The sequence below is a fragment of the Leptonychotes weddellii genome, chromosome 8, assembly GCF_054177405.1.
Source record: "Leptonychotes weddellii isolate Sample4059 chromosome 8, ASM5417740v2, whole genome shotgun sequence".
NCBI classification, from domain to species: Eukaryota; Metazoa; Chordata; class Mammalia; order Carnivora; family Phocidae; genus Leptonychotes; species Leptonychotes weddellii.
In genome coordinates, this window is record NC_138376.1 from 130,462,898 (window position 1) to 130,485,542 (window position 22,645).

Consider the following 22,645-nt stretch of genomic DNA (forward strand, 5'->3'; position numbering starts at 1 on the left):
TGCTTTTGTTTCACTAGCTTTTGGAGATGTATCTTGAAAGAAGTTGCTGTGGCCGATGTCAAAGAGGTTACTGCCTATGTTCTCCTCTAGGATTTTGATGGATTCCTGTCTCACATTGAGGTCTTTCATCCACTTTGAGTTTCTTTCTTTTACAATCAGACATAAATCATGGAAAACCAAAGGCAAAATTAAGAAGCAATGAGATATTTTCCGGGAGTTCACCTTATCCTGAGAAATGAGGTTTAGAAAGTGTTGCCCAGATTATAGAATACAGCTTAAAACAACTGTGCTCTAGCCTTAAAATGTGGTATACTAACCTAACGGTGCATTACCTGCCTGAACCAAGACCATGTACACCTGGGGACTTCCTGTCTCTCTTAAAGTGGGCAGGATGCAGAACTGGGTAGGCACGGGAAGGACAAGAGAGGAGGTCAAAAGTGAAGTTCAGACCTGGAGCAGTGCTCCCAGCAGGTCCAGACCGTGTCCCCCGAGAACATCCATGTAAAGGGGCGGGACCGAGGGGTCACTTTACAGAAGCTGCCGGCACGCCTGAAAGATGTCAGCTCTGGAAAATATGAAGTCATCTTCCGTGCCAATAACAAAACAGGCTGCAAAGGAGTAAGGACGAAGCACTGTGCTCACCGTTCCAATGACAGAACCCGCTGTGGATTTCTCACTTGAGGGCTTGGTCCTCTGGAGATCCCCTGAAGGAGAAGCTGTTGACAACACATCTGCTGCATGCCCGCGTGATGTCAGCACACACTGACCCCACGTGGGCCACCAGCTGGCACACACAGCCACAGAACATTTCCAAATTGTGTCTGTTATCTTTATGAACCATGATTCTAGCTACTGTCACTAAAAGCTGGGCATATTTCTAGATATCTGAGGATCCCATATAAAGTATGGAACGAATAAAACTGGCTTATTCTGACATGGATTGCTTAAAAATGAAGAAAAATGCTATAAAAAATATGGCTCTTTTTAATTCCATTACCCCTCCCCAAAATGTATGATTGTGTTCATTCATGCAACGAATACTAATTAAATGCTCTTTGAGCCAAGCATTGCTGCAGGCTCGGGGTTGGGCAGCTGAGCTACCAAATTGATCAGATGGTAACTCAGACCCACACGAATCAGAGCACTTACCAGGACCACGTTTTACCAGTGATTCTGAGGACACAGCCATCCAGAGGCATAGGAAAGGCAGAGGCCTGAGATACCCCAGCAGCTCTCCAGATGCCTCCTCCGCCCGGTCTCCGGGTCAGGCACAGGTTCAGTTCCACTGTGGCAAGCAGTCCCATCTTCGACCTCAGCTAGTTGCAGAGCTTGCGTGGCATGCTCTAGGGAGCCATGACTCACAGATCCATAGGTCACAGACTTATTTACCATATGCATTTCTGATCCAAAGACATCCTGCTAAAAGCATCACTTAGGCAAAGACCGTCTCTCCAGGAAATACCATGAGTCCATCTACCAGGAGGCTGGTTATCACCATATTAACAGAGAGTAGTCCAGGTTACCTGCCTTCTTTCCTTTCCCTGGAGTGCCCCCTGGTATTCCTAGTAACTGGGAGAGAAACAGACCCTAACATCTTCCTTCCTGGCATTAAACTTGTCCCATGTGGCAGATATTCTACTCGAGAAGCAGCTGATAAGCCAGCGGACACATACACAGACAAGATGTGTTTTGAGACCTTTGTGCTATGAAGAACATAAAACAGGGGACCAGACAGAGATGAGAATGAGTGGGAGGGCTGCATTAAATTGGTCAGAGGAGTTCTCTCTGAAGATACAATTTGTGAGCCAGGATCTGAAGTGCAAGAAACCATTCATGAGAGAGTTTCTGGAAAATCATTCTAGTCAGGAGAATGGCAAGTGCAAAAGTGCTACATGGGAAAGCCTGGTATGAAACAGAAACAAGTGAGAAACCGAAGAATGTGCCCTTGGGGATGGAGCCTGCTGGATGGGGAGGAGGCCGGAGGAGGCCGGGAAGCGGGCCGGGTCTAAGCTCTGCTCCCCTGCAGGAGAGGGAAGACTAGAGTAGTAAGAACGACATCTAGTTTGTGTTCTAGGAAGAGCATCTGGGTGCAGGGTGGGGAAGGGGGGGTCCAGGTGAGAGACGGAGGGGGGAACTAAGGTGTTAGAAAGCATGGAGAGAAGCAGGGGGATGGGCATCACCACCAAAACTATGGCCACAAGTATACAGACACATCTCAACAAGCTGTTTCAAAACGCACGGCCAAGAGTCCTTAAGTTTTGAAGGTATTACTATATAAAGAATTAGTCACAGCCAAAAGTGCACCTTCCCAGGGGTTTCTCCCAGAACAGCGTGTGTGGGTTGGGGGTGGGGGAGAGGAAGCAAATCAAGACATGAGCAACGGCTGCTGAAGCCAGCAACGGGCACTCAGGACCCATTCTATGCTGAATAGATGCATAAACTTTTCCATAACAAAATATTTGAAGTTGTGATGCATGGGGGCAGGACCCTGATGGTCGCAGGATGTCAAATGCCTGTAGGTCCCCAGGGACAGGTCACCCTCCCATCCTGCCTAGGGTAGAAACTCCTCGTGAATAGAATGTAGTCCTTTAAGCCACTTTAACCACTATAAAGCTCTCTGTTACAATGAGCTAAAATCAGTCTTCTGAAACTTCCAACATTGGACCCAATTCAGTGATATGGAGGTCGAGGAGACAGGTGGGTTCCTCCACCGGATCCTGCTTTAAAGACCTAGGGACAGCCATCCTGCCTTCTACAAGCTAAGGTTCTGAGCCTTTAGATCATTCTTGAACCACAAGGAGATATTTTCCCTATAAAGAGTTCTTTTCCCAACCCTTTCTTCTGTCCCCACGTCTGGGTTTGCTTAGCTCGGCTGTAGGACCCTGCGGTTTGGTGAGGGGCTCCTGGTTTCCGGTCTATGCGCACGTGCCTGTAAACACAGTCCAGCTCCCACATACTGAAAACCACGTGTGAGTCCTGCTGGTGCATAGGGATTGTCCTCAACAGTTTTCTTATTCAAGTCTGTCGTCTTCTTTTTAAAAACCAATTACCCAAAAATGCCAGAGTTCTTCAATGAATGCCAAAATTGGTAGGCAAAAGTTTGATAATAAATAGGATATTTATATTCCAAACTGCTTATGAATTATGAAAGGAAAAATACTGGCTTTACAAAAAAGAAGCCTGATTTACAGTATCTTAGCCAAGTTACAAATGTCCACAAGGTGACCGGGACAAACCCAATATCACATCGCTGCTGATGTTCTAAGAACACCACCTCCGTGGCCGTCCGGACAAAAAAGCAACTAATCATAAAGAAGAAATGTTATGAAAGAATTGACCTGTGGTTTTCAAAAAAACAAACAAACAAACAAACAAAAAACAGGGTCAAGGAAAACAAAGAAAGCCAGAGGAATTGTCCAGTTAGAGGAGAAGCTAGGAAGATATACTAATGCATCATCCCGGGATGGGAAAGATTATAAAGGTTTGTAACTGTGAGCTGGGAGTGAACTGCAGATTGGATGTGTCAATGTCAGATTCCCTAATTTTTGTAACCATATTCTATGTATGTAAGAGGATGTCATAGTTCTTAGGAAATGCATCCTAATGTGTTCAGACATAAAGGGGAAGATTTCTCCAACATACTATTGATGATTTTGAAAAACAGATTTATATATATGCAATCCAAGAGAAATGCTATGCAAGCCATATGTATAATTTAAAATTTTCCAGAAGTCACGCTAAAAAATAAAAACAAATTATTTAATTTTGATATTTGATTTAACCCAGTATATAAAAATATTATTTCTGCATGTAATCAATATAAAATTAATAAAAAATTTATATTTTATTGTACCAAGTCTTGAAAATCTGATGTGTATTTTAGATTTATAGATCATCTCAATTTGGACTAGCCAAATTTCATGCTATGAAATTTGCTAAATAGCTACAATGCTAAATAGCTACATGCAGAGATTAAGAAGGAAGGCATGGATAAATAATAAGTCAATTAAAAAATAATGTAAAATAAAATTGTTATTACTCTTGATAAAAACTACATAGAATGTTCATGTATTCTTAAAATTTTTCTGTAAGTTTTAAACACTATCACAATTTTAAAATTATAATAAAAATCAAATAATAAATGGGAAGAGAAAACAATTTCATGCCAATACATTTTAAATCTTAGCAAATGAAAAAATTCTAGAAAAATATCTTTCCAAAATGAATCTAAGAAATTATTTAAAGCCAGAACAATCCTATCATAAAGTAGCAGTTCCTAAACTTTTTGGTCTCAATATCCCTTCATGTTCTTAAAATTTATCATTGAGAACCACAAAGACCTTTTGTTTACACAGATTGTATTTACAAATATTTAGAAAATTATAAATTAAAACTGAGAATTTAAAAATATATTTAGGGGCACCTGGATGGGTTAAGCGTCTGCCTTCAGCTCAGGTCATGATCCCGGGGTCCTGGGATCAAGCCCCACATCGGGCTCCCTGCTCAGCGGGAAGCCTGCCTCTCTCTCTCCCACTCCCCCTGCTTGTGTTCCCTCTCTCACTGTGTCTCTCTCTGTCAAATAAATAAATAAATAAAACTTAAAAAAAAATAATACATAAAAATAAATTTATACTTGAATTCATCTAACAATAATAATTCCATTATGTTTTTACATAAATAACCTATTTTATGAAAAATAACAAATTTTCAAAACAAAAATAAATTGTGAGATGAGTGTCGTTACGTCACAATGTCTAACCCAATGGGAGACAGCTGGGTTCTACCTGCTTCTGCATTCAGACTCTTGCAGTATGTTGTTTTGGTTGAAGACTATTTGGAATGGAGGAACTATTCTTCACAGTCCTTTCAGATGATCGCGAATAATTTCTTTTGACGCTGCTCCCAAATATGATGAGTGCGTGTTTCTTATTGTTACCCACTAACTTCAGCTGGTCTATCTTCCACTGTGAATGAATGGATCTCTACTGATGCATGTTTTTGTAACATCATGCATTAATCACATGAAAAATACAGTCCACTTAGTTAAACAGATCTTCCAGCAGTGACACATGACATTGTACAGTGTCAAAATACCAGTCCACCCTATCAACAAGCTAAAGAAAAACTGCATGATATCAATTGATCCTGAAAAAGCATTTGGCAAAAGCCAACACACATTTGTGATAAAAGCAATTTATGAAGAAGACTTGACAGCATCAGCAAAACACCCACAGCTAGCATCATATGTAACGTGAAGGATGGAATGCTCCCTGACTGGGGAGAACGGAGGGACGCCTGCTCCTACTCAACACCATGCTGGAAGCTCCAACATTTGCAATATGTCAAGAGTAAGACACAACATGCATGCATTTGCAGGGGAAGCAAAACTGTCCCTATTTGCAGATGACATGATTGTCTACATAGAAAATCCCAAGGAATCTACAAAAAAAAAAAAAAAAAAAAATCCACAAAAAGCAATTCCTAGAATGTGACCCAAGTCACATCACACAAAATTCAATCTCATCTCATATACTGATAATGACCATGTGGAAACCAATGTTAAAAACAGTATCATTTATAATTAAAGAAAATCATATACCAGATATAACTTTTAAGAGCATATGCAGAACAGGTAAACTGAACATCACAATATGCTGACAAAGGAAATCAAATGTCAACATAAAGAGAAGAACAGACCATATTCATGGGTTGGAAGACTCATCCAGTAACATGTCAGCTCTCCCCAAATTGATAGATACATGGGTTTAATGCAATTCCTATGAAAACCCCAACAAGGACTTTTGTAGACACAGCTTACTCTACAGTTCATATGGAAGGGCACACCCCTAGAATAAGAAAGACAATCCTGACAAAAGGGAATCAAGTGGGAGAAATCACTGGAACTGATAACCTAGCGTACTATTCAAGGACAATACATCATGTCCAATTTGAGGGTTTTGGAAGAATAAGAGGTGGTTCTATACTAGAAAAATCAGTAAGTGCTATTCATCACATTAAAATCTTAAAAAAGAAAAAAAATGTTCTCAATGGATGTACACAACATTTGATAAAATTCAACACCAATTCCTACTTAAAACATGTTGGGCCGGTAATGGTTCCCTATCAACAGTCATCCTTGGAGCGCCTGGTGGCTCAGTCATTAAGTGTCTGCCTTCGGCTCAGGTCATGATCCCGGGGTCCTGGGATCAAGTCCCATGTCGGGCTCCCTGCTCGGCAGGAAGCCTGCTTCTCCCTCTGATGCTGCTTCCTCTGCTTGTGCTCTCTCTCTCTCTGTCAAAAATAAATAAAATCTTAAAAAAAAAAAAAAAAAAACAGTCATCCTTATCGGCGAAGTACTGAAAAATTCCTTTCAGATGAGGCCTCTTCCTGAACTTCTAGTCAGGCTCTCTGCCAGGGCAGTGACACAAGAAAAGAGTTGAAGGATAGACACTGTAAAGAAAACTATCCAGACAATACAGTGTAACTCAGCACTAAAAAGACAGGGAGGAACCTTCCACGCATATCACTAAGTGAAAGAAGCCGGTCTGAACCCACACGCTGTGGGATCCCACCTCCATGAATGACACTCGGGAAAAGGCAGGCATGGGGACAGTGAACAACGGGGTCGCCAGGGTTGGGGCTGGGAGAGGGATGGAGAGGGGTGCCCAGAGGGTCCTTAGGGCACAGAAACCCCCTCTGTGTGAAAGTGTGATGGGGAGTACCTGTCACTGCGCACCTGTCCAAACCACAGAATATCCGACACCAATGGTGGGCTCTGGGTGACCACGTCTGTCCGTGTGGGTTCACGATTATAACAAGTGCTCCCCGTGGGGGGGGGGGCATAATGCGGGAGGCTGTGTGTGTACATGGATTCCCTAAAGGTAACAGATGACACACACACAGCCATTAGGGTAAAATGTGGGGGAAAGAATCCAATTTCCTCTGCAGACGTGCCCTCAGTCAGGCCCAGTTTAAAGCGTTCTCTTCTCAACATCCTGCCACTTCCAGATTCTACAGTGGCCTGGTCTACAACCTGGCCTCCCGTGCTGGGTGGACACCCAGGCAGGGCCACGAGGCTCCCGTGGGTAGAGCTCTGGACATCCGCCCCGGGGTGTCCGTGGCCCCACCCAGAGGGATCAGGGCCAGCAACCTGGTGCCACCCACCTGGAGGGGGAGGGAAGGAGCCACTAGGACAGGGAGCCGGAAGCCCTGCGGGGGTGGGGCCAAGGGCGGGGAGCCTTGCGGGACATAGCCACTGCATGTACCTGCTGGCCGCACCCCGCTTGCCACCGCGAGGCTCCCACGTGCAGGGGAGGGCGCCGCCCTTCTGGGCTCCATCCGCACTGGGGCGGAGCTTCTGCGGGTCCCCTGGGGCAGGGGCTGCGGCATCAAGAGGACAGTTTTAGGAGAGAATCCCTGGCTTAGCACGTGCCCTGAGTGCGTATACTTCATGGTGTCCACTGCGTCTGCTGAGACTGTCATATTTACCTCCCAGCTCTTGGCTGTTTCTCACGCGTCAAGGTGAGCAGACAGGTAACCCTGAGCAACTGAACCGTCATTCTGTCACCATTTATATCCAGCTCCAAAATGATCCGAGTTGGCACTGAGTCATTTAAATAAAATTTCTGAATTCTTCACCCTGAATTAACAGGTGTACATAGTTTTCCCATTCAAAGTGGCAGATGAAATGAGAACATGAAGGTGAAACAGACCCTTGTAAGCTGGGGTCAACGTGTCTTCTCTCCGGCGGGGTGTTTTCATTCATCAATGTCGAGGCTCTAAATCTTTTCACCCGAAGGGGAAGCACAGTGGGATACAGAGCACCGCAACTAACCTCTAAGCAGTCAGTTGAGAAGAAGCATTCGATTTTATACGCGATAAAGAAAATGCTTACCATTTTGTGTTAATTGCTCATTTCAGTGCAACTACTAACTAGTTACTGGAATTTAAAATACACAGAATTGTCAGCCTATCGCAGAAGTAGTTGTTTGTAACCCGCAACCATCAGGCTAAAATCAGCAGCTGGACGTTAGTCAGCACGCGTGCCTTGTGGCTTCTCACCAGCCGCGGCTTGGCACTAAGGCCAGATCTCGGAAGCGCGGTGCAGTCACGTGGCACGCCCCCGACTTTCCAGGGTGTAACTGGAGCACCACTTCCAACCTATGAAGCAGTTCTGCAAAGTCAACATCTCATCTCAGTGGAGACCAGAGTTCTAGTTAATCAACTCCAGAAGCAGCAGAAGCCATATTTTGGTTAGAAATAAACACTGTCGTCATGATGATTGCTTAAAAATTTCAAGAAAGCATTTCCAGAACACAGTGATCCAAAATGGCACTGAGTACTGAAGCAGTGGCCTGATGACATCAACGCACTGACCCCAGGAAGCCTCCCATGGGCTCAGACCCTGCAGCAGCCCCTCGTGCCACACGGAGCCCAGCAGGGGTTTCAACTTACAAGCACCTCATTCCAAAAGTTCAGTCTGTGCACTGGGAGCTAATGTCGGAGCAATTATCAAGAAGAAATTTAAAACAGACTAAAACATAAACCATTACTTCTAGAAGAGTGTCTGATGTCTACCATGAATTACATTTATGGTAACTGTTTTGTAGACCTGCAAAAGGTCCATTTACAATTTCTGAAAGAGAACCAGTCCAGGTCTGCAGATCTCCCTGCCCCGGGTGGCCCCAACCCAAATGGTCCCTTAGCAAAGGATGCAGTGGCAGCAGAAGACCCTCAGAACAGCACCACAGAGACCACCAGAGCACAGACTGGTGCACGCTGCGGGGAACCCGTCCTTGACACCCCCTGCCCCCCTGCGCATACCCCCTCGGGACTGGTCCCTGGACAGCCTGTCCTTGACACCCCGCTCTGTGTGCACCCCCCTCGGGACCGGCCCATGGACAGCCCGCCCCTGACACCCCGCTCTGTGTGCAACCCCCTCAGGACCAGCCTGGGGTCACAGGCTCCAGTCCACATCCAAGCATCTTCAGTCCTCTGGTGATGAAAACACACTGGCAAGTCCTTATTTTAAAGGTGATCCACTGCTGTAACATGTGAGCAGAGGCCAGTCATGTCATCTGGGTTCATGTGACATCTAAACACAGAGGACCCTCTGCTCTTCCTTTCTCCAGTCGTGATATTAGGAAAAGCACTTTGAAATAGGGTGTCTGGGTTCACTGCAGTGGTTGCATTTCTCTTTCCTCCCCTCCTTCCTCCTTCCCTCCCTCCCTCCCTCCTCCCTTCTTTCTCTCCTTCCTTCCTCCCTCCCTCCCTTCCTTTCCTTCCTTCTCTTCCCTCCTTCTTTCCTTCCTTCCCTTCCCTTTCTTCCTTCTCTTCCTTCCTTTCTTCCTTCTTCCCTCCTTCCATGCTCTTTCCTTCCTTCCTTCCTTCCCTTCCCTCCTTCCTTCCTTCTCTTCCTTCCTTTCTTCCTTCCTCCCTCCCTGCTCTTCCCTCATTTCTTCCTTCCCTTCCTTCCCTCTCTCCATCCTTCTCTTCCTTCCTTTCCTTCCTTCCTTCCTCCCTCCCTCCTTTCTCTTCTTTCCTTTCCTTTCCCTTCCTTCCTTCCACTGGGAGGAGAGAATTTATTTTTCATTTCATGGCTCTTTTCTTCTTCAGTAGTGATGCTAAGGCATCGTTGAGGACAGCTAACTAGTCCTTTAAAATATTCCTCTGGCCAAATCTAGCTTTCTCTACATCCTGCAGCCAGACAGGCTTGCTTGTTCGAACAACCACCGTAGTTCCCACTAACAATATTGTGACTCTGCCATCAAGTGTCGGGAGAAGAGAGACTTGTGATCACTTTTTGTGGCTTATTCAGATGTCTCTAATTCTTGTTTTAATAAAACTATTTGGTAATTATAGTTTAATTTTCTGTAATTTATTCTACTGTGTTTATTTCATTTTCTGAATGCTCATGGCCCATGAAAATTTGGGCTCCTTGTTTTGGGCTTCACCGTTTGACAGACTGAACGGCAGCAGCTGACTTGGGCAGTTCTTCCTCGCAGATGTAAGTCTGAGAAAAGACAGTGCCAGCACCAAGTGTGCATGGGGCTTCTGCCTCCGAGTCTGACGTGCTTGTCCCGGAAATTCCAAGGAACGTGCCTGTGTTGTGTGAGCACCAAGTGGCCTCTGGTGTCTTGACACAGCCACGTGGAAATGGCCGTGCAGGGTTGCTGAGGGCAGGCGGCGGGTGGGACCCGTGTAGGACTCCCCTGGCCAGGCCACATGTACCTGCCTCGGTTCGGCTCTGAACCCATCCGTGTGACGGTCAGTGGGTGGGGACAGGACCCCGAGCAGACGGCCGCCCGGGGCACGTGGAGACTCCTTACTGGCTGCAAGCACCCGCACCACCCAGCTTGAATAAATGCCAACAGTCAAGTTTCACTGGAAAGCACTGAATTCTCACTTAAGGATTCCCGCCTCGTCCTCTGGTACTTCTTATGAGAGCCCCTCTTTGCTTGAATCTGATGTCCTGTCATTTTTCTTCCCTGATGAGGTCTTTTCTCCTCACACCTCTTTCCCCCGATCCTGGATTTCTCCAGCCACCCTGCCGCCAGGCATCACTGCTTTAAAAATAACCGGCAGGTGGGGAGTTTGCCGCAACAGATGCTGTAGAACACCTCGAGTCCCTTTAGAATGTATACTCTTGAGAATTTATTGTGTTCCCACTTCTGATACAGAATTGTCAATAGTCAGCATAGGAATATCTTTGCTGGCAGATAACTGGTACCCCTCAAGCTCGACATTTGCTAGCTCAAACAGAAACCCGTCAGACTCCGGGGACAACGTGTGATCAGAGCCGTGGCCACCATGGGTGCCTCCGCATCTGCACCGGAGACAAGCTCTGCGGATGGCACGACGTGGTTGTGCTCTTGGGGGCACAGCGGCGCTGCTGTGTGCGGGGAGCCTGCTGATGAGAGCCGGTCCTGGGTCGCATGGTCCTGGCATCAGGAGTCAGGCTTCCGGTGATGTGCCGCAGAGCCCAGAGGTGTGGCCAGACAGCAGGCACAGGTCTCGGCGAGAGGACAGATGGCAGGAATGTGCTATGAGCCTCACCACACTCTGGGTCCAGGAACAGAAAAACCAGCCCCCTCACGTCCCTTCCAGCTCCAAAAAGCTGTTGTTCCAATGGAACATGAACAAACAAATCCTAATTCTCTGAACAAACGAAGCAATCACCGAGTGAATGCTCTTTCCGAGCTGAGGAAATCTCAAACTCAAAAGCAAAGTCTGTGTATCTGAGGCTGGAAGTGTGTGGTGGGTCACGGCCTGACCCACGCGTTCCTTCAACCTCAAGGCCTGCAAGAACTTCGCAGGTTGGCAGGACAGACGAATGGCAGATGGGACATGTGCGGCCTTCTAAAGGACACTTGACGGTTTGTGTGAGAAGAAGGGGGTGTGCCAACTAACACCGGCGATTCCTCTGACCAAGAAAATACAAAAAAGATGTGCAACCTGCTGGCCGTTTGCCCGTAAGTCACTGATGTGCTTTAATGGCCCCACTTGTGGACTCATGCATCTTTACACAATCATTACTGGAAAAATGCCCTTTTAAATGCTAAAACGGTGTGGGGGTATCCCACTGAAAACCCTGAAGCAGTGTATATCCTTAGAAAACGTAAGCGTCGGAGGATCCCAAATTGCAAAATGAGTGTCATTCACATGCGGCATCTTTGGCACAGGTCCCGTTTCTGTGGTGGGGGTGGCTGAACCACAGTCTCTGCGTTGGGTCATCTGATGTGACGTAGTCGCCAAGGAAGGTTAGTTCTACTTCCCAAGCGGTGCGTTTTACACACAGAACTCACTCTGCTTCTAATGATTTACTATTTCAAAGGCTTTCTAAGTACACTGACTTCAGAGATGAGTTTTGTAGACCTCCATGTGTTGAGGTGCATTTCTGCCTCCACAAGATAAATACTCTGAAATACTTGCATTTCAGCTGAAAAATACTGTAATTTCTAGGCAATGTGGAAATGAATAAAGCTATTAGAAATAAAAGAATGATTTATTTTACCAGCGTTCAGCAAGCATCGATCTGCTCTGTACTGGTGGTCAGACCGACTTCTAGGAATAAAAACAAACCTCCCCACCCACCCCAAGGAACTCAGATTCCAGGGCAAAAGCTGCCCCATCTGAACTGGGAAGTTGAGAACGCAGCACCCTGTGCGCTCTTCACATGGGGCTCTGAAGCCCGTTGCTCACACTTGGGGGATCTGAGGCTGACTGGGTTTCAGGGAAAGTTCACAAAGGATGGCATTTGAACGCTGAGGAGACTGAAGTGTTTGGATACCGACAGGGGCAGTAAAAACGCATTCCAGAGGGGGAACAAGGGCACAGGACGGCGGTCCACAGTGGAGCAGGGCGCTCCCTGGGCTGGGCACGGAGCCCTGGGGCAGAGGTGTGGGCGGCAGGAGAGATTTCACCCACACTTATAAAGTCAATTGATTTGCAACAAAGACACCAGTAAAATTCAGTGGAAAAGTAATTTTAACAAGTATTGCTAGAGTGAATAGATATTTGCACAGAAAAAAATGAATCTTGACCTACTTTTCTCTATTCCCCGAATTAGTTCAATTAGTTCAAGAAGGATGTGCAGGCCAGACACGTGTCGTGCCGGCCCCGGGCATGGGTGGGCTGGGACTTGCCCTGGACCCCCAGCACAGCGGCGGGACACACTTACACAGACACTGCAGCACCGTCCCGCTGGGGTCTCTGCCCTTGTGGACAGTGATGGAGCAGGTAGCCTTGCTGGGGACCCAGCCTGGCAGGGAGTGGCAGGGGACTCTGGTCCTCAGCCAGCAAGACGCTGAGGCTCTCGGTCCTACAACCACAGAGATCCAGAACCTGCCAACAAGCTGATGAGCCTGGAGGCAGATCCGCCCCCAGGAGAGCCTCAGATGAGCAGGAGCCCTGGTCAACAGCTCGGCCACAGCCGTCCGAAACCCTGACCTGAGGACCCAGCTGAGCCACGCCCAGACTCTTGACCCACAGAAATTGTAGGAATAAATGTGTTAGGATGCTATGTTTTTGCTAATGCAGTTGATCCTTGAACAATGTGGGGGTTAGGGACGCCAACCCCTGCTTGCCAAAACTCCACACATAACTTTTGACTCCTCAAAAACGTAACAACTAATAGGCTACCATTGAGCAGAAGCCTTACTGGTTAACACAGTTTGTATTTCGCGCGCGTTACACACTAAGTATTCTTACAATAGAGTCAGCCAGCGAAGAGAAAACGTCACTACCACAACCACGTGGAAGAGACCGTGTGTTTGCAGGACTGAAGGGTCAGCGTACCGTCAGGGAACACAGGCAGCTGATGCCACTGAATCAACCACTAAGTATGAATAAAAACAATAAACTTCCTAGAAGAAAACACAGAGAATATCTTTGCAGGCTTTGGGTTGGCAAGATTTTTCAGACAGGCCACAAAGTAAAATTCGCACCTCATAAAAATTCAACAGTTATGTTCATTAAGGGATATTGTAACCCAAATAGGCAAACCACAGATGAGGGGAAATATTTGCAATACATGTACGATGTTCTACAACCTGAGGTGCCTGGCTGGCTCAGTGAAGCATCTGATTCTTCATTTCAGCTCAGGTCATGATCTCAGGGTGGTGAGATCCAGCCCTGCGTCGGGATCCATGCTCAGCGTGGAGTCTACTTGGGATTTGCTCTCCCTCCGCCTCTGCCCCTCCCCACCTCATGCACGCACACGTGCTCTCTTCTCAAATAAATACATAAACCTTTAAAAATAATAATAATAAATAGAAAGTTCTACTCGATAATAATGAACAGTTAAAAATAGGCCTATAATTATATGATATAGTGTTCAATATCAGTCATTATTAAAGAAATGCAAATTAAAACCACAATAAAAATACCACAACAGCTAAAATTAAAAAGACTACAGAAATAGGGCAGTCCCGGTGAGGGGGGCGGTGTATGAACAGCACCCGCTCTAGAAAGTAGGAGCAGGTTCTCAATGCTGAGCGTGAGCCCGCCCGGCAGCCATGCTCCCATCCGCTTGCTCAGGAGAAAACAAACATGTCTCCACACAGACACCTGCACCAGAAGCAGCTTTAGCCATGAACACCCGAACTGGAAACACCAGAACCTGCTTGGCTGACCCAACAGAAAAGCTTTCTACCGCATAAAGGAGGGCCCACCAGGACACCTAAGGGCACGGATGAAGGTCCCACTGCCACAGCACTCCAGAAAAGACAGACCGGTCTCTGGGACAGACGCTGGGACACTCTTTGCTCTGGGGTGTGGGTCCCAGGGGCGTGTGCACCAGGCCACAGAGAGTGGGACCACCGCCTGTCTATGAGAGGGGCAGGGCCAGCCTCCGACGTGACTCAGAACACACATCCCTCAGCCTCCACCTTCAATCTTGCCTTTTTAATTCTATTCAAAAAATTTTAGTTTTGATTAAAAGTATCAAAGTATTGGGGTGCCTGGAGGGCTCAGTGGTCAAGCGTATACCTTCTGCTCAGGTCATGATCCGTGTCCTGGGATGGAGCCCCGCATCAGGCTCCCTGCTCTGCGGGAAGCCTGCTTCTCCCACTCCCCCTGCTTGTGTTCCCTCTCTCGCTGTTGCTCTCTCTGTCAAATAAATAAAATCTTTAAAAAAAGTATCAAAGTATAAAAAAATACCTTGCTTTAACCCTTCACAAACTTAAAAGATGGTCAGGACGAGGGTCAGTAGATCTGAGATGGTTTCATCGCTGCTCTCTGCACTGGACAGTATCATGGGCGTAAATGCACACTAACGGCGGTGAAAATCGTATAGATAACCTGGTGCAGACTCTCTCCAAGCATGATCTGAGGCCCAACTGCACCAAAACCCGATGATCTTGTGAAAGTTCACATTTCCAGCCTCTTCCGTGCATCTGTGAAAGTGGAACATCCAGGATAGGGGCCAAAATACCCTGATATTTCCAGAAACACTCTACTAGATCCCGATGCAAGCACATTTTGCACACCAGCATTCCCCAGCACAAGTGGAAACAGATGCAGTATTTGCCCAGAGTGCGTGAGCCATAAATCTACAGCAAAACAGGCTGTTCATCTTGACCACTGCTGGCCAGAGGGAAGTCACTCGCCCTTGGGTCCTGGAGTAAATTCTGCTACCAACCGTGCATGCTGGCGGTCTTCCATTTGGCGCACAGATCACGGGGCACTCTCCACGTGCCGGGGAGCCCTGACAGACCCAGGTGCTTTCATAGCTCAGCCTCCTTCCCTTTCTGCCCAACAAATTCTGTCAGCAGCTCGAACTTGAAACCAATGCCCTATTTATGTTTCATCTTAATTTATCACCTGGACAGGTTACACCTGAATTACAGTGAAAGGTTGAGTTCTGGTACAATATTCTGACTTTTATAGAAAATTACTTGAATATTAAAGTAAGTAATGTGATGAAAGCAGAGGCTTTAATCCTCTAGTCTGTGTTCCATTTAAATTTATGGCTTCGCTGTTGACTTTGCTAGAATCTGCAGAACATTTTCCAAAAGGAAGGTGCTTAGACTCCGAGGTCCTTAGGAATGAAATTAGCTTTCGTGATGTGGCCTGAGGAGGTGGGCAGGAAATATCTGGGAATAACACGAGCTTCAGAACTAGAGCATCACAGACGAAAACAAATTTGAAAGTACTCAGGGCTAAAAAAAAGAGTGTTATTGCCACGTCAATAGAAATAGAAAAACATCCTGCCTCCCATAGAATAAAATCTCACGGTAGAATTCAGTTCTGGGGCGTAAGTGTATGATGGAAAACACTGCTCATGCCCGGGCCTCCCTGAGCAGTAGAGTGTGGTCTCTGCTCCCGTTTCTGCCGCTGCACACGCCAGGCCCTCATCTCTCAGGCCCCTCCCTGGGGGCACCCTGACTTCTGTCTGCACCCTCACACGGCGCCGTGGGCATGCAGTGCCGGGCACACCGGGCAGCAGACATCAGCTCCATGGAGTGCGGATCGTACCGCCCACCATGGCACTCAAGCGTGTCAGCTTCTTCTGCCTCAGTTTCCCTATCTGCACTAGGAAGATAATTCAGTTCCCACTTCCTGAGGGTGTGATTAAAGTACAAGTAAATGGTTACATTGAACTCAAACCTTTTTTTTCTTTTTTTGGCTCCAGATAAAAAATCAGTCATGGGTGTGTAGGCAAGAAAGGATATTCTAAATGAAATCCACTGCAGCCCGCATGCGGGGAGCAAAGCATCCTTGGCATCAGAGGCAAGATGAAAACTGAGTCGATGCCTTGTGGGTTTGAATGCAGAGGTCGCACTGCAGCCCTCAGCCGCCCGTCCAGCACGCACAGGATCACTAAGGCGACCTCACATCTGCACATGTGTTTCATGTATACATGCTTTGTGTGACACAAAATGAAGACTATGTACACACAGATACAGAAACCACCATACACACCCACACACACGCACACTCACGCATATTTGGAGTCCTGCACCGTCCCAATCCTCTCCGTGGAGAAGAAATCGATTGGAGAATCACAGAGATCATAAAGTTCAAAAACTGTAAAGATAAGAAAATCAATCCTCCAAAAGTGTAATGTGGGATGACATGGCAAATACATAGGATTCACCGCTATTAAGTCTCTGTAGGAGATAGCTACCCACTGCAACAAAATGAACCAAGTACTATATGGACAAGTGACACACACTACAAGGAGGTGCGAGGCCGCCACCACGAGCCCCCAGCTGCACCACGGGAGGTGACCATGCTCCAGGCCCCTGTGCGCATTCTCAAGTTAACAAAACAAGGAGTTGCACACGAAAGCCGGGAAAAGTGAAGACATGGAAGAACAAAACAAAATGTACCTACTTAAGCTGAAAGGAGGCAGGAAAAGGAAACAAGTATCAAACGGGCAAATATAAAACAGGTAAGCAAGACGAGAGGTTTAAACATGATCTTACCAATAATCTCATCCAATGGGGGACGCCTGGGTGGCTTGGTTGGTAAAGCATCTACCTTCGGCTCAGGTCAGGATCCTGGGGTCCTGGGATTGATTCCCATGTCAGGCTCTGAGCTGCCCCTCCCCCTGCTCGTGCTCTCTCTCTCTCTCTCTCTCTCACTCTCGGTCTCGCTCAAATAAATAAATAAAATCTTTAAAAATAATAATAATCTCATCAAATGGAACCAGTCAAAACAGACCAAGTGAAAGGCAGAGATAGTCAAATTGGTTAAAAGAATGAAAAAAACTTGGGGCGCCTGGGTGGCTCAGTCGGTTAAGCGGCTGCCTTCGGCTCAGGTCATGATCTCAGGGTCCTGGGATCGAGCCCTGCATCAGGCTCCTTGCTCAGCGGGGAGCCTGCTTCTCCCTCTGCCTGCCACTCCCCCTGCTTGTGCTCTCTGTCTCTCTCTCACGCGCACACGCGCTCTCTGTGTCAAATAAATGAATAAAAAATAAATAAATAAAAGAATGAAAAAAAATAAGTACCTATGAGAAATGCACTTCAAATAAATGACCCAAGTGGGTTAAAGGAAAAGAACAGAAAACACTATCCTAACACTAATCAGGAAAGAGCTGGAGTGGCTATCTTTATATCAAAGCATATTTCAAAGCAAATAAAGAGGCCATTTCCTGAGATCCTGAGAACGAAGGGGCGCACTCGCCCAGAGAACAGAATGCTCCTGACCTAGCAAGCAAGCCTCCAAGCGCTAATGGCACACACTGTTGGCATTACAAGGAGAAAGAGAAAACCCACAGTTCTGGACGGAGAGACCGTGAGCCTGCTCTTAGCAGCTGATAAAGATACAATCAGCAAAGGCCACCTGGCTACACGGACATCAGCAGCCCCGTCCGCCCCAGCAGACACTGGCTGTGAAACCCAGTTCAGTCGCTTCAGGCCACACCACGCATGTTCTCCACATGTCGTTAAAGGAGAAACCGATAAGGAAAGATCTCAGGAAAGACCCCGCATATTTGGAAACAGAACAGCACACATTTGGATAACCCACGGACCAGTGAGACTGGAAAGTGTCTTGAACTAAATGAGCGCATCCAAACAGGGGACGCATGCACAGCGGCATCTGGAGGAAGCACACAGCCCCCCGCCCCGTGCTGGGATAGACAGCGGCCTGCCTCCACAGTGAAGAAACTATTTCCCTTCAAGGTATGTGTTCATGAACCACACGATCACTAGAACATTCTGGGGACGCACATGGAGAAGCCATTCCACTTCCTGTAACAGAGCCGTCCCTGAGGAGTTGAGTGTTAAGAAGTGAGTTTTACAAACCAAGTACCATTTTCTCATTCGCTGATAGCATGAGTTCAGTTTTTACTTTTATTATCGATCTTTCTTCAATAGCCCAGTTTTATCTGTGACAGACTGTACATTGAGACGGACCATTTGATCAGTGACAAATGAAAGAAACATTCTGTGATGTAAATAGTAACACCACTTACTAAAGCTACAGCTCTCCGGGTCATTCTGAGAATGGCTGGAAAACACCTAGCTCTGTCTGGGCAGGACAAACTGCCCCAGGTGCACAGGCCTCTCCTCTGGCTGGGGGGCCCCTGCAGGTGCCCGCGCTCCACGGTGACCTCTGCCTTCCCAGAGAAGGCGTCTGGGGACTCGGCACCTGCAAAATCCATCCTCGTGGACCCTGAGCGGATCCTCCCTGCATTCCTGGCCTTCGGAACAGGCTACACGAGAAGAAAATACAGAACTATTCAATGATGACCATTCCCGACCTGTCATTCACCGAGAGGAGAGTGTGCACCATGCTGTGGATTTACTGACATGTCTTTGTATGTTTACATCAAACAGCAAAGGGACCTGGGCTTGGGGTTTAAGATTTCACTCTGAGAGCAGTATCAGACTACACACACCTCCCATCCTGAGGACAAACAGCTCTGCCAGACGGCCGTCCTTCTCCCGTTCACAGCTGAGAGAGGGAGCAGTCCACACACTGACAGAGACCATGACCTCCAGCCCAAACCCTACCACTGTGCCTTGCAGGGCTAAGTAAGTTTATTCGTAAAAGACAAAGATGTCTATAACCAAGCACAGAATGATGTCACCACAGAAATGGGGAAGATGTGTCCTATTTAATGAACGGTATGTGTCTTCAGTGCCATTTTCGTGACCTTCAAGTGCCGAACTGAGTAGAGATCATACACTCCCAGAAGCCAACCTGCGGGCCACTTTCTCATAAATTGAGCTCATGTAAATGCCATGCAGAACTGTGAGGGAGAAGAGTTCCGCCCACTACCATTCTTTCTGCTCCTCCTCCAGCATCCCCGTGGGCGGCCCCTGGAACAGGCGGGCTCCTCCTGACATGGCGTGCACACGTGTGATTTATCAGGAACACCTCCTCCAAGCTCCTGCAACCGCAGACTCTCCTGAAGGGCCATGGGAAGGAAAGACTCAGCACCATGGCTTTCCACTCTTCATCTCCACAACAAAGCTGGAGATTTGTGGCTCATTTTCACTTTTTGAAAGTATAATTCAATTTATTAAAGATTCAAATTTTAAGACCTAGTTTCCTTAAGCTTCTCATTCAATTTACTATCTTATTTATATTTAAAAATCTAGTAAATTTTAACAATCACATGCAAAGTGGCTTTCATTTATGTTAAATCTCCTCATGATAAACAGATTAAAAATCTTTAGGCAATGAATTAAGTTTACAATTTAAGTTATTCTAAAACTGTCAAGATTCATTTCAAATGTGTTAAATTTTCCTGAATACTTTAAATGAAAAAAAAGTTAAAAAGCAAAATGCTCCCAATTCTCAAAAATCTAAGAAAGTAAGCTTTTAAATATGGTGAATCTCAACTTCTCTTAAATATTCAAATGCTATTCCCAACTGAATGAAATTTTCTCATTTTTTCTCAACTAAATTTTCTCATTTTTCTCAACTAAAAAGTCACAAATCTAAGTCAATTCATATTTCAAGCTGGAATCAAATATTTTAATATATCAAAATCCTTAAAACATAACAAATACCTAAAATATTATTCTCAGAATATTCCTAAATTCATAGCAAACTGTTAATACTGTGGGCTTGACTTACTTCACCTGTGTATAATTCCAACCACAAGAGAAGCCAGTGGGGTTACCATTCTAGGGGAGCCAGCAAACTTTTATTCAATTTAAAAAACAAGGAAAATAACCCTTTCCCAGATATAGACTTAGGTTATTTTTCATTGGCAGAGCCAAACACAACTCTCAAAGTAAGGTGGCCTATTTAAAACATGTAGATTTAAATTTCATCCTCATATGCTTTAGTAAATAAAATTTTCTAAAAGGTTTGACAAAAGATGACTTGGGAAGAATACAATATTGTCTGCGTGCTTCTATTTGTATAATGATCTGTACCGATTCTAATGACCTTACTATAATCAAAGTTTTAATAATTAAAGCGCATGGCACCTGGCTCAACTCCTAACCCTACCAAACCAATAGCCTAGCAGAAAAAGAGACATGTTTGTCCAGGCATCCTTATGTCCTTCCACAGTCAACATCCAGCATTCGTTCAAAAATTACAACACATCAAAAGAAAGGTAGGCGAACCAACTGTCAAGAGACACAGCAATCAACAGAATGAGACTCAGATATAACCTAGATATTGGAACTGTCAGCCAGGGAACTTAAAAATTACAATCTTATGTGAAAGATTCTACCATAATTTCATCAGAGAGATAAATTTTGAAGAGAAAAAACTTTCTAGGCCTAGAGTGATTAGAAGAAATCCTAGTTTTATATTTGAAAGAGAAAACAACAAAATAAAAAGCAAAACTGAATCTACAAAAAAATACTGTAAATACAAAGGACAAAAAGTCAATTTTATTTTATTTTTTTTTTAAAGATTTTATTTATTTGAGAGAGAGAATGAGATAAAAAGAGCATGAGAGGGGGGAGGGTCAGAGGGAGAAGCAGACTCCCTGCTGAGCAGGGAGCCCGATGTGGGACTCGATCCCAGGACTCCAGGATCATGACCTGAGCTGAAGGCAGTCACCCAACCAACTGAGCCACCCAGGCGCCCCCAAAAAGTCAATTTTAAATTGGGTCCAAAAGATAAAGATATGAAGGATATAAACAAGCAATTTTAAAATGAAAAAACTCCAATAATTAATAGCATATGGAATAATGTACAATATTCATAATATTTTTAAAAAGGCAAATTAAAGTAATAGGTACCATTTCTTGATAATGAACTTAACAAAGATACTGAAAGTGTCAATAATCTAACCTGGTAAGGAAACAAGCAATGGGGAACATTTTGAAAAATATTTCTCTGTACATATTAGAACGCTTGCAAAGTTTTTGCTCTTTTACTCAGTAGCACTACTTTTAATAACCTATCTTGAGAAAATAAATCCAGACATAGAAAACACTGCACACTCAGGATGTACATCTGAATATTACTTATAATACCAAGATACTGGAAACAGCCTAAATGTCCACTGTGAAGTATCATGATCTTAAAGGAAAACAAGAAGTTCTCAGATTTCCATTTCTTAACTTTTTCCTTCTCTTTCTCCACACCAGGGGCTGTGGGCCTAGGAGGAGAATAGTCACCATGCCATCCTGCACACTTTCCACATTTGGTCTTCCTTTCTTCCCTTGCTGGGGTATTTTGAGTCATAGCCTGAACCATGCTGTGTAGACTGGACCCTGAACACATGTACCTGCCTTCTTCTACTTCTTGTCTACACATGCTATTGGAGAGCTCCATGCTCCACCTCGTGTTCTAAGGCAGCATTAGACATGGTCTAAATGCAATCCGACATGGCCAGGAAGACCCGAGCAAAACTTCCCCAAACAAGCCCCATGCGACACAGAATTGTAAAATGGGAAATACAGCCTCACTGCCCACTATCAATAAGAAAGAGCTTTTATATTATCTTACATCAATGCTCTTATTATTTCATACTTGACACAAAATTGATGATTATGATACTAACATAAGGTAAGTTTGATAACATGATGAAAATTATAGTTGTGACTTTTTGTTACATTCCAACAAATTCCACCTATTTCTGTCTTATGGAGCAGCCTTCCTCCATGGCTAAACCACAATTTCACAATTTCCCCAACCTTTCTTCCTAAACTTCTCCTGTGACTGGTAGGCCCCCATCCTTCAAAACCAGGAACCCATCTGCTCACACCCCAGTCCTCTCTCTTCTGTAACACCTGGTTTGGATTCCTCATACCTCTTGGCCACAGTCTCAGCCAGGATGATGTCACTGGGGTGCTTTCCGGATGTTCGTTCCGACCCTAAACAGTTAAACATCTGAATGGACGTGTCTTATTACAAGTATACCAGTGGCGCAAGCTGATGGCACAGCCTTCGAGCCAAGCGTGGGCCATGGGGACTCGGCTACATTTCCCAGCAGGACCTAAGGCGCTGCCATGGTCTCTGGGGTCTGAATCCACACTCCTTCGTGAGCTGTCAGGATTCCTGCTCATTTTCAGAGTCCTCTCTTAGCCACATGCCTTGTGAGAATAATTTCATTAGTATAATACAATCTTCTTCCAAAAGACTCACAAGGCTTATTTTGATAATTGAGCAAGAGCACTGGTGAAAGACACTACTTCTTTAACCATACCTACTAGTATTCTGAGGGCACTAAACTTTGCTTTTTAGAGGGGATATTTCTCAAAATTTATTTAACAAAAAC

The 22,645-nt window shown here is 45.5% G+C and overlaps 1 protein-coding gene and 1 long non-coding RNA gene across 2 annotated transcripts in view; both read right to left on the reverse strand.

Annotated features, from left to right (window-relative positions):
* WDR27 (WD repeat domain 27) overlaps nt 1-22,645 on the reverse strand; it is a 79,877-nt gene that overhangs the window by 11,495 nt on the left and 45,737 nt on the right.
* Nucleotides 5,179-16,922, reverse strand: LOC145723185 (uncharacterized). Its single transcript, XR_014148083.1, has 2 exons — nt 14,659-16,922; nt 5,179-6,283 (listed from the first exon to the last, which is right to left on the reverse strand). It is a non-coding gene; the product is annotated as an uncharacterized LOC145723185 (long non-coding RNA).